The sequence below is a fragment of the Sander lucioperca genome, chromosome 9 (genome assembly GCF_008315115.2).
Source record: "Sander lucioperca isolate FBNREF2018 chromosome 9, SLUC_FBN_1.2, whole genome shotgun sequence".
Taxonomy (NCBI): Eukaryota; Metazoa; Chordata; class Actinopteri; order Perciformes; family Percidae; genus Sander; species Sander lucioperca.
The window spans coordinates 3805320-3823569 of record NC_050181.1 but is presented as its reverse complement, the minus strand read 5'-3'; positions in this window follow the sequence as shown (position 1 = coordinate 3823569).

Sequence of the window (18250 nt, the reverse complement as noted above, 5' to 3'; positions counted from 1 at the left end):
CATCAGCTCTCACAGGTCTCACAGGACCCAGATCAAGAGACCCTCAATACATTTCTTAATTCCTAGCAAGAGTTATAGTTTACATCTAAAAGATTCACCCATACCTGTTGTAAGGATAAAGTTATGTATTTTTTTTTGCAAAAATCTAATTATTATCCAAATATTCAACCCCATATTACTATAGGAAAATAGTCATTTTAAAACACACTACTACATATTTAATCAATATTTGCATTTAGGAGTTACAGTAGGAGTTCACTGTGGATTCAGCAGTGAACGATGACGCTTACAACCAGAGGCCACCTGTGATGTTATTATATTTACTTCCTCTTGTCTGTCGTCCGTGTTACTGCAACTCGAAGCAAACTGATCTAGATGGCGGACGCTGACTAGTCCTGGAAATCTGTCATTTGCAGGTGTCCAATGCAGGGCCGAGACAGCGGGGCCCTCCCACGACATGGCCAGTACTCAAATAACCCCTGATGATTTGTCTCATGTACGGCGCTGCCCTCTTTCACACCTCCCAGTCGCCTGTGTGAAGCAGTTGTTTACCTCTAGCTCGGGTTACACTTGTGGTTGTGCCTTGGCGAGTCTTGTGAAACCAAAGCGATGACCTGGAATTCTATTCCTTGACCCCTGTGTGAAAGGTGTGGTTGTGACGAGGCTGCACTCACATGATTGGGTTCTTTCTTTCTTTTTTTCTTAAATCCCAACCCAAGGAATACATGCAAAATAAACACAGCTTACAAAATAAAACCACAATATTCAATACTATAAACATCTTGTAATTAAGAGAGAAATCCTTCATTCACCACTTCAGGGCACTGCTATATCATATTTCAGGTCATACGTCTCAAACTCGATTTACCATCTCAGTGTATAGTCTGACCTTGAATGGTGGGAATGTGAGCCATAGTTCACACAAGGCAAACAGATTGCATATCATTCAAAAACCAGGTGGCCTGTGAGCAAAGGGTTATATCAGTTATGCAAAAAAAAGCCTGTTTACAGCACCATAAAGAATTTGCTACATTAAGAGATTACAGAGCAACAGATAAAACATATTTAAATTTGTATGACCACAACAGGAAACGTGACAATTATAGCACCTTCCAGTTATTTCAACGCTTTGTTTATATCAGAGTCTAGGACAGAGTGAGCTGAACAGAAAGTTAAAGGTCAAACTACCTCACTGCCAGACAGTATTGATGCAACAATAAATATTTGTTCATCATTGATTTTTTAACACAATCTTCAACTGCAAGTACATTTCATGTCACAATAAACAATAACTTAATGTGCCGTGCCTCCTAATCCACAACATTGGACCACAGCCTGCATGCTGCACAAGTTGAATTTTTTTGCTGCATGTTTGCTTCATTGAGGTTTTTGGTTGCTGGGATCCAATTCTTCAAAGTGCTATGTTGTTATCCATGGCTTCGGTCTGTTCAGATTTCCATGATTCTTTTGGACCTCACTTAGGCTTTCTTCATGCTTACATGATTGTTATTTTGGCTTACAGAAACAGTGGACTCATCACATCACTGCAAAACAACTGCAAGCCTGGAACTCTGATGATAGTTTGCTGAAAATGAATGTATTCATGATGGTGTTACATGAAATAGTGAACTATAGAAATTGCTAAGAGGATTGAGTCTAGTGCACCACAAAATACAACACGATTAAAGGAATAGCTCCATATTTAAGGAAATACGCCTGTTCGCTTTCTTGACGACATTTAGATAAGTAGATCGATACTCTTATGGTTGTCTGCTGAATATAAAGCTACAGCCAGTGCCGGCTATCTTAGCTTAGCCTTAAGACTGGACTGGCCGGGGACTGCCCATTTCTCCAACGCTTCATTGTTCTGACTTCTCAATAACCCGAAAAATTGGTCCTACAGCTCACTAGTCCGACATCCCTTTGTTTCGAAAAAATTAAACCCTCTGCTCCGACATCCCATTGTTCCGACCATATAGGCTTTTGTGGATCACCTCCCATAACAGCAGCCGTGGGCAGGGGCAGTGGCTGGGCAGCGGCCGCACAATAGGCCGCCGGGTGGTGTTGCTAAGAACTTGCGATGTATAACTATTATCAGACCGGCCCTCGCGTCGCAGCCTCAAAACACTACCGGGCCACCGGGAAAAATCCCGACTCTCCCGATTGCCACTCTGCTACTGGGCTGGGGTTAGGCATTTGACCTTGAGTGGTTAAAGTTAGGATAGCCGATTGGTCAGGGGATAGGGTTACGTTACCTTATGGGAGGTGATCCACAAAAGCCTATATGGTCGGAACAATGGGAGTGTTTAATTTTTTCGAAACAAAGGGAAGTCGGACTAGTGGGCTGTAGGACCAAAGGGAATTTTTTTATTGAGAGGTCAATAGCGCATCGGAGAAATGACATGGCACCGGACTGGCCTACCAGCACCTCTAAAGCTCACTAAAGCTGTTTTCAACAAATGAATTCCGGACAATGTGCAAGGAACCAGGTCCCGATATTGTTTCCGAGATCCCCTTTCACACATGTAGCACAAAAGAGATTGTGTCAGATGCAGTCTCATTTACTGGAAATACTCAGTTTGGTTTGGGCCAAGGGTGGTGCTGGAGAGCGTGCAGAAGGCTGGACATCATGCGGATGACACCGCATCACGTAGCCGGTTCGTACTTTGGTCATAAACAACCAAGTCTCTTGCCTTTCTTGAATTTGTCTGACAATTTTGGGGTTGAACCTTACCAAATAAAGTTCCTGAATCTCGTCATCTCTGCAGTTCGACATTTTTATTGCAGTGTTTGTGTAAATCACCCTTGTTCTTAACCCTTGGATGTTTGTTTTCTTCCGGTTTTGCACAAGCCACATGAAACAGCATCAACACGCCCACTCGCTTGCTGTGAATTCTTAAACTTTGGGCTCAATCGGACATTACACAGACTTTGATTTAGGGAGCTGGCAGGGTGAAACCAAATAATTTCAGGTTTGCAGTGCATGTGTGAAATGGGCTTAACCAACACGTTATATCTCTTTTGTTTAATCTTACCAAAACAAAGTTTGAAAACGACAATTCGCTGCTAGCCTTTGGTCTGAGCCAGGCCAGATTTTTTCCCTGTTTCCAGTCTTTATGCTAAGCTAAGATACATGGCTGCTAGCTGTAGCTGTAGCTATCATACAGACATGAGACAGAAATGGCAAGAAAGCAAATAATATTTCCCAAAATGTCAAAATATTCCTTCAACTGTTGTGAAAAGAAAATTGCAGAGACAAGAGACATAGCAATAGTAATTGCAATTAATACAAAATTGTTAACAAATTGCAAGAAATCACACTTTTTTCAGTATTTTATTTAAGATGGTGCATCAATAAGCTTGTAAAAAAAGTCAAGCTTGGTTTTATTAAATAACATTTAAAAAAATACAGGCCTATAAAGCAAAACACCAGGGTGGATTTACCTTTACGATCCTAGTAACCTAAAATTTCATTGATAAATCAATTATATATATATATATATATATATATATATATATATATAATGCACTCAGGTTTTTTTTTGGTGTGTAAGAAAGAATCCAAGTTCTAAAACATGAAAAGCTTCAGAGCAATATGGATGATTAAAAGCATACCATCTGCTCTGTGAATGACACTCCCTTTTTTCCATGTTCCACCAGAATTCCTGAGACTAACAGCACATATATTTGAACTGTCAGACAAATAAACAAACCATGTGTATCTCCCACACAACCCTGCAGAGAGGGGCAGACACCCACTGCTGGGGAATATCATATTTTCTGAGCTGCAGTTAAAAAGTTTAAAATACCCATCTGTCTGACATTAACACAGGTTATGCAATAACCTGTTTTAAAAAAATACAGAACCAGCGTAGCTTTCTGTTTGTTCCCTTACATGTTTTTTGAGGCCAGATTTTTCCCTTTTAGAACAACAACAAAGGTTGAAAACCAAACAACACTCATATTGCAAATGTGCTTTAGTGGGCGATAACGTACCGTCTGGGGGTAACTAAGAGACGCCCCCTATAATACAGTTGTCCAACATTAGCATGCGTCTGGACTGACCTCCTGGAGACAGTGACTGGATAGCTTGTACCAGAGGTGGGACAAAGTCATTGTTATGCAAGTCACAAGTAAGTCTCAAGTCTTTGCCCTCGAGTCCCGAGTCAAGTCGAGTCAAAGATGAGGCAAGTCCCGAGTCGAGTCACAAGTCAAAGCCAACAAGTCTCAAGTCGAGTCCAAAGTCCTACCATTTTAGTTTTGAGTCATTTCAAGTCATTTCAGTTTCAGTGTATGCAATATTAAGAATATTTTCACTGCTTCAAAAGTCATAAGAAAGCCCTTTCTCTCAAGAAACTGAAGTCATATGCTTTATAGCAGTGGTTTTCAAAGTGGGGACGGGGACCCCTGGGTGCTGCGAGGGAGTGCTAGGGGGGCCATGGCAAGTTGGCATGAAAAGTATAGCAAAACAAAATAATTGAATAAATTAAATAATTAAAGTAAACCAAATTAAACCAAAAATAAGCTAAACAATATTCCCATTAGTTAAGAACTGCACTATAATAATCTATTGCATCTCTGAACATTACTACTATAATCGTTATTATTTTATTTTATTACATGGCTTGGTTGAATTCCAATGTAGAATGCGGCCTGTTATTTCTTGATAACAGACCGCTGCGAAGTATAACAGACCGTTGCCATGAAAAACAGAGCGTTGCTATGGACGCAGTTCGGTTTAGCGGAAGCAATACAATCGTTTTTAAATCAATAAACTCCTTTTTAAATCAATATTTTGTGTCAAAGTAATGATTTATTTGATAGGTAGCCATGTAATAAGCGGGATAATGTATAGCGAGGCGGTAGTTATAGCGAATACAACCCCTGATATGAAAAGGGAAGGCTAATGGTGGATCTACTGTGACTGTGTTATGGTAACGTTACTTTAAAACGGACGTTGACATGATGTTGGCGAGGTTTTCCATCTGAGTGTGCTACATTCATGTACCTCATATAATCAGGGTTAAAAAATCCCTATTTTTGTAAGCATGAACCAGCAAGGGAGACGTGCGTTTACTGTCTCGTTGAGACAGTAAATATGCAGCAGCTAGTATGTTACGGTACATACATCCGATAAGGTGCTTAGCATTCGTTCAAAACTTACCTTTCTTTGTGCAACTTCAGGTGTCGAACAAAGTTGGACGTTGTGGCAGCTCCGTCTGTAATCTTCGACCCGCATGTTTTGCAAATTGCAACTCTTTTTTTGTCGACTACCTCGTAATTGTTATAGCCAAACGAAACTATCTTCGGTATCATTTTGCCAACTGGCTCGTTGTTGCTTGTGCTTCATTGGTTGTCTTGCAATGTGCCTGCTTAGATGCTGTCGAATCAAAACAACGTGGGACTACAGTGATTGGATGTCGTGCAGGCAGCGCGCGTGCTCTCTGCATGCATACAGGTGGTGCACATTTTTTTCACAGATGCAGATAAACTGAGAGCGGCGCGGCCGTGTGAACATTTTCTTCCCCAGTTTTCATGGGAAGTAGCAAGTCTTCTCGAGTCAAAAGGTGCAAGTCCAAGTGAAGTCACGAGTCATTGATGTTAAAGTCCAAGTCGAGTTGCAAGTCTTTGTACATTTTGTCGAGTCGAGTCTGAAGTCATCAAATTCATGACTCGAGTCTGACTCGAGTCCAAGTCACATGACTCGAGTCCACACCTCTGGCTTGTACATTAACATCATGCAGTGATGTTGTGTGGTTTATGCTTCAAACGCAAACCCCTGCTTAAGGTCAAGGGTGGATCTGTGGCATGAACATGCATGAAATGTCTCCTCATGGTTACCAGCAGGCAGCTAAAGCTGACAGCGATTTCCACAGACAGCAAGAACAGGGGAGATGTAAAAGATTAAAGTGGAAATGTCAGACATTATGTTTAGGTAACACTTGGGGAACGATTGCTCCGGTTGCAATGTAATTTAATTGTGTTTTTCTCCTCTTCTCAGAATTTCAAAAGAGAAGATGATGATGGTTATGGTTATTACATTTATCATGTGTGCAGTACTTTCGCACAATACCTTGTGTTGCACACTTTTTTGAATGCAGAGAGCATGTATTAAAGAGATTTATTGAAACTTTACGTTAGGGACTGTACAAAAATTATTAGGAGGGGAGGGGGTTGAAAAAGCAGAAGGGTAATGTATGTTTTCTTTTTGCTGAAGGGAGGGTTGTCTAAGTTTTTTGGGAAGATAGGTTGTTTGGGAAAAACTCAGGAGCAGGAGTCTGGATATGTAAAGAAAGTTTGGGAGACTTTAATGATTTAAACAGAAGCATTTAATGAAATATCGATCAAGAAGATTTACGATTAAGCAGTACAATTTAAAGTGCCCATATTGTGAAAAAATCACTTTTTCTGGGATTTGGGGTGTTATTTTGTGTCTCTGGTGCTTCCACACGCATACAAACTTGGGAAAAAAAAACATCCATGCTGCTTAGAGTGAGATACGGGTTTCTGAATGTGTCCTGCCTTCAGTCTCCAGGCGAGCTGTTCAAAATCTGCACGGCTTTCTACGTCACTAGCCAAAATGAGCTGGCTAAATGCAACCGTTAGCATGCTAGCGCTAGCATGCTACCTCGTTCTCAATAGCAAAGCACTGCTACAACACACACAAGTTCACCATAATCTACAAAAGAACTACTTACATGTGCGCCCTTGTTTAGAATAAGTCTCCCGGCTAATCCTGCCTTGTAACTGACCAAAGTTGAAGAAACAGCCTTTCTTTTACTGTCTATGGAAACAGCTAGCTAACATGATCCTTACCTAGCTACTGCGCATGTGCGACTACAAACAAAGATAGTACAAGAGATGTCTCACTCTGTAGCTGAAACAGAGACCTGAACACAGAGTGAAAAGAGGATCTGCAGCAGTGAGAGAGAGCTGTGCAGTACAACAAAAACATGATGTTTTTTGAAAATTAAACCATGTAAACCTATTCTGGTACAACCTTAAAATACAATTATGAACCTGAAAAAAAGGATAATATGGGAGCTTTAACTACAGTGTAGTGTCATGTAGTGCCATCCTAACTCTTAAGTTCCTGTCTTTCTAAAGGAGTACTGTATTTGAACTCATGCTGGACATACAAGATTAGATAAGGTCTATCTTCACTCATCTATGTGTGAAGATGCTACTGGATCATTTACAACAACTATTCTTACCTACGTAGTCTATATCGGCGACGTAATTTCCGGGATTATTCAGGTGCCGCCGGAAATTCCGCCGGATGTCCCACATTTTCGGCCAGCTGTCCGTCACCTTTCACTTTCTTTGTGTTGGCATTCTAAACTCCAGTTGATTTATAAGGACTATGGTTAACTGCTCCTCAGATCTCTGCAGGGTAAATCCAGACAGCTAGCTAGACTATCTGTCCAATCTGAGTTTTCTGTTGCACGACTAAAACAACTTTTGAACGTACACGTTCCACTAAAACAAGTTCCTTCCCTAGGCTATTTTGCAGCGGCATCGTGGCTCTGTTCGGCGCTTAGCACCGCCCAAGACAATTGTGATTGGTTTAAAGAAATGCCAATAAACCAGAGCATGTTTTTCTCCCATCCCGGAAGGTTTTGTGGACTAGCCAGACCTACCTCTGGAGCGCTGTGGAGGAAGGTCTGGTAATGCGAGACTATTACCTACGTAACAACTCATGTTGTTTGTACCCCAGATCACATGCAGCACATTCAACTGTGACCGTCTTGGTCAAAGAACATCTTATCCAGTGTTTTTATGTGTGCGTCACTACTGCAGTTTCTGTGTGTATGAAATGAATGTTAGATGTGTGTGTGTGTGTGTGTGTGTGTGTGTGTGTGTATGAATCTGTAAGTGTGTATATAACTTCCTGCCCTGACCTTGGGGGGATGGGAGCACTTGAGGCAGCACTGTCTTATCATACAAACGTCTCCCGTCATCAATGGAGACAGAGTTGAACTACTACTCTGCCTGAGATAAGTTATGACCTACTGCAGTTGTGACAGTAACCAGAATGACACCAATCAATAAGATTAGTAATACGCTTGTCAATGCATGGTCATAAAATTAACAATAAACAATATGTCACAATCATTCTTTATTGGAAGCTTGAATTTTTGTTCAAGCGTGTGTTATTTTTAAGTGGAGTTTTTTTTTTAAATTTCAGGTTTTTTAATGCTACATTTTCTTTTCAATGCTAAAATGTAAAGTCACTGTCCTGGCTCCTTATATTTTACGATTTGGTAACTGTGAAGATCATTATGCCATTAACATGTTAAAGTTTGAATTGGAGTACACCATCATACATTCTTTGCACATTTTATATTATCAATGCAAAATGAATTGTACCAATTCAATAGTGTTATATTACTGTGAGATATTGTGTTGCAATGTTTCTCTTAATCACCCCAATAATTTTCGTACAGTTCCTTACCTAAAATTGCCTGAAGTAACATAAGTCTTTGACTGACAATAAAGACAGAAATAACTGTTGTATAACCTTAGCAAATCTAGAATAAAGGTTTGTTTGTCCTCAGAGCTCTGTGTTCCCACTTTTCCTCTTCTTTGGTATGCAGACTTCTGCCAACTCTATTCAGATTGTCTGCTATTTTTCACTGATGCACCAGCATGGGACAAGATGAGCCTCTGGCTTCTTCAAAGGTATCTTATTCACATGTCACATTCGGATTAGCTGCTAATCAGCGTGTTGGTCATATGACAATTGCCCCAGTGGATAAGCTATGCAGCCAGACTACAACTAATATTATTAGCTCCTTGCTCTCTATGAGTAAGCTCCTAACCTCAAAGGTACAATCAGCAACTTCTCTGCTGGTTTGAGTGTGCTCACTTTTGATACAGTGGATAATATAATATATACATATTAATGCATAATAATAAAAATGATGTCAAAATAATACTACTTACTATTACATGCTGTAAATCCATGAAATCCAAATGTTTGTCAGGAATTGTGAATGGGTGTAAATATTTTATATGAATGAATCACTGCACAGCAATTACTGTACGTCTCAAAGGAGTGCACCCACCAGACTTACACACAAAAAAGGACGTGTGTATTTGCAGTCTGGTGAACTGTTCAGGGAGCAGGCACAATAAAAACATCTCAAAAATATCACGCCAGGAATACAGTTCAAGCCTTCCTTTGTGAAGCTTCTAATGTCCACTTTTTTGTTTTGTCAGAGAGGAGCTGATTTAACTCTTTGGGAGTTTTTGATACCATTGTTGGGTTTCGCTCATTCTAGATCATATTATATTATTAAAGGAATTCTTGTTTACACTTAAAAAATAATAAAATCCAATATAGCATCAGAACTTATGGCCTCATGTTATGAAGCTCCATACACTGGAACATATTTAAGCTCTTCTTTTGACATGTGAACCATTTTATCATCAATGAAGTTGTCTGATATAATTTTTTTAAATCCCCTTGTCTAAATGAAATTATACATTTATATTGATATTGAACATAAGGCCGTACATCAACTAATGACCTTCTGCCCCTTAATTATATTTTCTCCTCATTCACAATAATTTCAACTTCTTTTTTTCCTGCAGTCCCACATTAGTGTTTCTCCTACATTGTCTACAAAATGTTGAGCACGCATGCACAAAAACCAGCAGATTGCCTGCCAACATCATCTAGAGCCACTATTTATACTTCAGTGACATTCAAACAACTGTCCACTTCGGTTGGTGTTGTGCTTTTACAGTATCTCTGGAAAGTAGAGGACAAACCAAACAGGTTTTTGCCATGTCAATGGGTAAAAACAGCACATTGTTGAGAAAACAAAAATGTAGGGAGACACACTGCAATCAGACGAGAGTCACAAGATACGTTTTCTAAATAGAAATAATAATCATAATGCATTTAATGTGCATGTGATTGGTTGGTTGACTGACTGCTGGCACTTCCATATTGCTACAGTATGTAGCAGATAAGGACAGTGTATAGTGGTGGGGTATGTATAAAACAGATACACACACATAAACAAACATGCACTGCAAGCATTTTTTTTGTTACTCCTTGAAAATGTGTGCAAACGTTTGAAAAGATTGCTAGAATAATTTTTAAATGAAACTACAAGTAACACATTTTCATGACTGCAACAGAGGCAGTCTGGATCCCCTGATCTGCATGCATATTTCAGTAAATACACCTTTTCAGCAACATGCCATCTCCATATACTTCCAGATTGATGTCTGGGAGGTGTCCAGTGCATCAACAGTCTTCTTCTGTTACCCTGTCAGGATGCTCTGCCCTGATCTTCTACTTAAACAATTTAAGTACTGTTTGTAATGTCACAGTTTGTTAGAATATTTATCCTCACCTAAAACCATCAGAAGCAGGGATCATCCTGGAAGGCAGTGTTGTCATGGATAAACTGAAGAACCCACCTCTGGCAATGTGGTCCAATTTGTTAACTGTTCCTAGAGTACCCAGGGTCCGCCAGGGCTGCGCTTTGTCACCAATCCTGTTTGTAGTATTTATGGACAGGATATCGAGGCGTAGTCGGGGTGGAGAGGGGTTGCAGTTTGGTGAGCTGGGGATCTCATCGCTGCTTTTTGCAGATGATGTGGTCCTGATGGCATCATCAGCCTGTGACCTTCAGCACTCACTGGATCGATTTGCAGCCGAGTGTGAAGCGGCTGGGATGAGGATCAGCACCTCTAAATCGGAGGCCATGGTTCTCAGCAGGAAACCGATGGAGTGCCTTCTCCAGGTAGGGAATGAGTCCTTACCCCAAGTGAAGGAGTTCAAGTACCTTGGGGTCTTGTTCGCGAGTGAGGGGACAATGGAGCGGGAGATTGGTCGGAGAATCGGCGCAGCGGGTGCGGTATTACATTCAATTTATCGCACCGTTGTGACGAAAAGAGAGCTGAGCCAGAAGGCAAAGCTCTCGATCTACCGGTCAGTTTTCGTTCCTACCCTCACCTATGGTCATGAAGGCTGGGTCATGACCGAAAGAACGAGATCCAGGGTACAAGCGGCCGAAATGGGTTTCCTCAGGAGGGTGGCTGGTGTCTCCCTTAGAGATAGGGTGAGAAGCTCAGTCATCCGTGAGGAGCTCGGAGTAGAGCTGCTGCTCCTTCGCGTCGAAAGGAGCCAGTTGAGGTGGTTTGGGGTCTCTGGTAAGGATGCCCCCTGGGCGCCTCCCTAGGGAGGTGTTCCAGGCACGTCCAGCTGGGAGGAGGCCTCGGGGAAGACCCAGGACTAGGTGGAGGGATTATATCTCCAACCTGGCCTGGGAACGCCTTAGGATCCCCCAGTCAGAGCTGGTTAATGTGGCTCGGGAAAGGGAAGTTTGGGGTCCCCTGCTGGAGCTGCTACCCCCGCGACCCGAGACCGGATAAGCGGACGAAGATGGATGGATGGATGGATAGAGTACCCAATAGTCGCTTTCCGACCAAGTAGTTACAGGAACTTAGTTATAGGAAAAGTACACTTCTAAGCAGATCTACTAACTACTCTCCCCCAAAACCATTTTTGCCATTTGCATTCGCACTGGCCAAGTGGCCATAGGGACTGGTAGGAGGGGTAAGGGAGTGATGCAAGCACGGCAACGGTCTTTATAGCGTTAAAATCAGAAAATAAATACACCAAAAAAAGTATGAATTAAATACTAAATCTAATGTATATAGCATATTTGTCATAATTTAAACAAGTCTCCCGAAGAGAAACGGGTATCTCTCTCTCCCCCACCTCTGCCTGCTGCGCTGTGGACGTGTGTGTGTGTGTGTGTGTGTGTGTGTGTGTGTGTGTGTGTGTGTGTGTGTGTGTGTGTGTGTGTGTGTGTGTGTGTGTGTGTGTGTGTGTGAGACAGCCGGCCAGCGAGGTGGAGTTTAACTCCGAAAAGACAGTTAACCACAGGTTCCCATTAATCTTATGATGGACATGTGTTGTGATATTTAAACAATCTAACCGTCAACGGCGAAATAAAAGCCTCTTATTTACGAGAGCGGTCTGAGAGACCTCCAGCTTCTCAACTCCGAAAACTTTGAAGCAAATTGTCAATTCGGCATCAATTTTCGCAAGACTGCCTATATTCGAAATCTAAACAGTTCTCGCCTAAAACGTTGTCAGAAGTGAATTTAGTGATGAATAAGATGGCGAAAATTGTTAAAATTGTCCCGTTGTTGGTCTGTCTGTACCAGAAACCCGACCCTCGTTGACCTAGGTTCCTATGCTGAAAAGGGAACAGCGAAAAGACCGTGCCCTGAAGTAGGAGCTGAAAGAGTTACAGGAACTGCGGCCAGAGGAACTTAAAAATCCCCAAATTGGTCCAGTCGGAACACGAGAAAAAAAGGGTTCTAGGAATTTTATGTTCTAGGAACTGCAAAAATCCCTCCGGTCGGAAAGTGGCTAATGTGTATCAACAACTTGTTTTACTTTATTCAACAGGTGATCTAAAAAATCAGCTTCCAAGTGTAGAGCTGGCCTGCACTGACAAAATACTGTATATACAAAAACATATTTTTAAGATGGAAAAGGATTTGTATGTCAACAACAAACAATGTGTGTTTTGAATGTTCATACATGGACTGCATTGTGTACACATTATGAAACACTTCTCAACTTAAATATTTGACTTGACACAAATAACACTAAATGAAACTGGAAAATGTAGTAATTGTAACTTAAAATACTGAGTTGAATAGTCGGGCAATAAGATGATTTTCACTGCAGAATTTTAGTACAAATTACTTGGCTTTTAGTGTGGTACTTAATTTGTTACTTCCAATCTATTAGCATTCAAGTCAATTTACCTTAAATTAATTAGTTTCTCCATTCAGTTTTTGTGAAAAGTGTGAAGGTAGTTGTTGAGGTGAAAGACATTCCCCATTCATTGTCCTCATCCAAATGTTCCCAGCTGCTCTATTGTGAAAGTGAATTTCCAAATCTAAACCACTGGAGAGGCAACCACAATCACATCAATAACGTCCCTCATTCTCTCACATGCATACACACACACACATACTCTCATAACCACACACACAGACACACACACACACACACACACACACACACACACACACACAGCCCTGCCCCCTCTTCATCCTCCTCCATGAGGCTTAGTCGTAAAACAACAGGGGAATCCGCCACAGTGACACGGTGTCCCCTGGTACTTTTCCACAGATATCATGTAGAGTGTTGCAATATGTTTAGATTTACTTTGCACACATATTGCCTCACATTCCATATATGCTCAACAGTGTTGGGAGTAACGCGTTACAAAAGTAACGCAATTACAGTAATGTATTCCTTTTTGCTGTAACGCAGTAATATAACGCATTACTAATTCATTTTCGGTATTATACTCGTTACAGTCTCAGTAACGCGAGTTACAACGCATTTTAACGCAACATTTAGTGGTGCATTGTTTTTTTTTAAGAATTCACCAACACCGCGACACATTTCTTCACAGGAAAAAAAAAAAAGCCGTATTATTTTCCTGTCGCTGTATTCGATGGTTGAGATGACTGCAGAGACAAATACATTTGCGAGATGGATATTATTTTCAGGAGTTATTACGCTGCGTTGAAGTGAGCTGTCCTGTTTCTGTTCCCGTGGTCAGAGCCAGAGACGGTACGGACAGCATGTATGTCCCAACAGGTGACGGTACGTCAGCGGCTGACAGATATAAACATGTCGGGAATTAATGTTGAGGCTTGCTACACGTAAATATCATTGCATTTTATCAGCCGTGGAGAGTAACTATGCCTGTAGTGTAATGGCTTCGAAAGACGACCAAAAGCGCTTGTCTTTTACTGTGACCATTTACTGTTCAATATGTTGCAGTTTTACAAACAAGAAAGTGAACAACTTCAGCCTGACGGACATGTTGCATCTCAGTAAGCTAGCAAGAGTAGGCTACACAACAGACAACTTCCGTGTAGCCTACTTCAAAATAAAAGCACTTCCTGTGACGGTTCGCAGTAATATTAAATTACTGTTAAATAAGGTTGTGTAGGCTACCTTTTCACAAATCAGCTGTAAATGAAGTACTGTAAATAATGTAAATAGTGAGTTTTAATCACACTATAATTGAACATTTCATTTAGAGTGTTTTAAACTAAACAACATGAATTTCTTATTCAAGTGCTATAAACAAACATTTTACAACAATGCCGTACTTTTAATTGAGTATTTTCATTTTGTCCTACTTGCCTATTATACATTTTACTTATCTATTTTTTATAGCTTTAGTTACTTTGCATATTTATATTAATTATACAAAATATGAATAATCTATGATGTATTAAAGTGGATAAAGAGGAGACTTTATTGATCCGGTGGTGAAATTCACAAGCTAGCTGCCAAATCAAACTTCCCCTGTTATTTTGGTGAAAGTAACTCAAAAGTAATGCAAAAGTAGTGTAACGCATTACAATTCAGAGACAGTAATATTGTAATATAACTAATTACTCTCAAATGACAGTAACTAGTAATCTATAATGTATTACATTTTGGAAGTAACTTGCCCAACACTGATGCTCAATTCTTTTTTTAGGATAAAACATTAGAAATTAAAGCAAATAAAATAAAGATTTAAAAGCAATCTTGTTAGGCCGGTGCTGTCAGATGAGCCTTATGGTGACAAATCTGGTCTGTCCATTAATATATTTTCAATAAACTTGGACTACACAAGTGTATGTTGTCCAGATAAGCCCCAGGCAGTGACACATAACTTTCCATATGTTTCAATGAACAGAGTGGTCCTCAGCACTGACCTTTCCTCTGCATGTACAATCCATTTAGACACCTACAAATACAAGGATGCATTCTTTGAGGTGCAACAAAGCCACCATTCATGTATCCCCTCTGAGCATTTTATTTGAGGTCGGATCACGAGTCCATGAGTCTCTGTCCTCATGTGACCTGAAACCAGCGAGATGATCCAAAATTCTGTGATTTATATTTTGGTCAGCGTTGAGAAACACTGCAAACTGGCCTGTTTTTGGCTCAGCAAGTTCTCAGGAACTCAGTGGAGTGGAAATGTTGAGCCTAAATGACTGTTTTAAATGTTATTGAATTGTCACTGTTAATAACTTGCTTGATGTAACATAAATCACTAACGTTTACTCTTTTTAATTCATTGCTGTTATGATCTCGATGGAACAGCAATGCTCTGTTAAAATTCACAGCGCACAACAACAAAAACTCCAGCTTTGATAAAAATAAAATGTGGTGAAGCCTTTTAGCAAAAAAAAAAAAAAAAAAAAAAAACATACCAAAATAAAGTATGATTATAAAACAAAGGACTTGTATCACAAGCACTGAGAGGAAACTCGATGGCCTAACATGAAACTCCCCATCTCTGGTGTCGAGCCAGGCTGTGGAAACAACAGATATGAAAGTAATAAAGAGCAGGGTTTCCTGTTTGATGTTGAAGGAGCAAACTGTACTTTTCACGAAACTTAACTTCACACGGAAGACATGCAGATGTGTTCTGAAATATTGACAGATATACCGAATCATGTTTCACTTGACAGAAAGCTGCCAGTCTGTTCCATCAACATTAAAACATGTTTTAATGTTGCCAGCTGCATGTCAGAATGCTGCCTACTTAAATTCACACTAAACTGGTGACTAAATCATAGACCAAGATGTCATCAAGTTTTCAGAATATCACTGATATGAGTTCTTTTTACATTTTTACAGTGTCTTCAGGCAGCAATTAACAATTATGTTATTTCCCCAATTTAAAATTAATCAATAATTTTGGGGTTCATAAAAAGTCAGAATGTATTTAAAATAACTTACCCTTAGTTTGACACGGTGGTATATTGCATATATGCATCCGGGTCACCTAAAGTTCACCTGTTATTATGTAAAAACTACATACCACCAGCAGTTTAAATATACAGTATACTTCTCACTAAGTCACACACAGGCTGCATGAAAGCAGTTCAAAGTTCACTATGGGAACCCTTTTTATCAGTGTTTCATGGGTTGTGTGCAGTGTGTATACTTCATCAACAGCTGCTGAAAAATGACACTGAACTTTGTGCTATAAATAAATGAGTCCGGTATTTCCATGCATCTTGTTTCACCCTTATACACTTTTATCACTAACAAGCTTCATAGTATTATTGTTTTGTTGCCTTTCTGTGGCACTTTTGTACTTTTGTGGTATGGAAAACAACAGTGTCATTATCTTGTCTTTTTTTTCTCTCATGCATGCTACTCCCCAAATTCAAATGAATACTTCCCTCTTTTCACCCTAAGGCTATGTGTCTGCAAAGACTGAGCTAGTTTTAGTTTCATATTTTACTGACGTGACCTTTGATCCCTGCCAGGCAACCATGTGCCTGGTCTTGTTGGACAGGCACATTGATATCCGTCTGCTTCTCGGCCCCGGGTCAGTGGAGTTCACGAGAGGGGGTGGGGGAACGCTTGTTAACACATAGCACAGCCTCTTTCGCCAGCCCGAGAAGCAGAGAAGAACGGCAACAAATTTGTTTCGGGGTCAGTTGGAAAAATCCCATGCAGTGTTGTTTTCATTACAGGCATTCTTCAGATGGGCCCTGCAGAAAGTGAAAAAGGACTGACGTATAGGACACAGGCACACATGATCAGAAACAAATAACATGTTTTATTTTGGTGCTCTTTCGCCAACGTTTGTGTTTTTAAATCTTTTTAAAGGGGCATTCCACCAATGATATCACTGATATTAGTTTACTAGTGCTCCTCAGTCAGTGAAAACTTTTAAAGGGGCTTATACTAATAAAACATCCATGGGCTTTCAAAAGAAAATAATCCTGATGATGTCATAGTGATGGCATCAGGGTTATTTCGGAGTGGGCTCGGAGATTACAAATTTGGAGGAAACTATGGACTTTGAAATAAGTGAGAATTTACCTGGCAAGGAGTGTCTAACTGACTATCGAGTTGCATTATGGGAAATGTAGGATCCAGTATTTTTGGAACTTGACCCACAAGGGATTAAAAGTCTGGATATCTCAGCCTCTGCGGCTTTGGTTTTTACCATTCTTTTTTACTTTGTCTCTTGAAAGCCCCAATACATTGTGGAAGTACAATAATAAGTCACTGGAGTGGAGAGTTTAATTGACACATTTATTTCCGCTTCCAGCAGATTGAGGTGATATATTTTTTTGTGGTCCAGAAAGAATCAGATCTTCCATGAAAGGAAAACAAACTGGCAGACATTCATTCTGCAAATCAAATTAGAAACACCATGTTAGTGTGACTGTGTTGATTTGAGTCTTAAATGTTTCACATCTGCTCTAGCTTATCTACTATTGCACTGCAGCTAAACCCTAATGTGACGTAAATGTGCTGCATCGATATGAGCAGAGGAAAGGCTAACTGATCAAATCTATGCATCCTCTTGCCTGCAAATAAACAACTAAACCAGGAAATCAAGGCTCCCCTACTGACTGAACATGTTTTGTGTCTTCTCATTTAGATCAGAAACTATTGCTTCTTTTAAAGGATGTGAAGATGAACAACCCACAGAAACTTTGGCCACTAAAGATAACCGCAGGGGAAAAAACATCTACAGTGAAACCATTAACTAGAAATAGACCTCTTTGTTGCCATAGCCACCTGGACAGCTGTAATTTAGACCTGTTGAGCTGCATTGCACATTTATTTCACAGGGGAAAATTCAGTCTGAGCATTTTACTTTTCTGCAACATATACAGTAAAAATAATGATGGGAAAGGTTGCTGTTTTTCTCCTAAAAGGTTATTTTGGACAGTTTTATGTGTGGCTGATAATTATAGCAGTAACATAATATATGTAGAAAACTTCTATGAACAATAGGCTAAACAAATATAATTAGTATTGTTACTTGTGTTTAATGTTGCTAAATATGACCTACACATTGTACCCAGTTCTGGCCCTGATAATGTTCCTTGTAGGATTTTTAAAATTTAATTGAAACTTGAATTGGAAGCTAGTTTATCAATGCATTGTTAAAAACAAAGGTGTTTGCAGTGGCAATATGAGCTGTTGAAAATATGCATGCGCAAGACCGCTGTTGATAATAGGCATGTGGTAATATTAGCAAAGCCTCACTGCAGCTCACTGTGAGGGTGAAAGGGGATGCCAACAGATTGTAATGATTGTAATAATTGAAAACCCTTTTGTTTTTCACCAATAGATTAGACTGAATCAGGAAGGTAAAATAGGGGGAAATCATCATGTTGTATGTGCTCGCTTGAAATGTGCTATAATTCAACA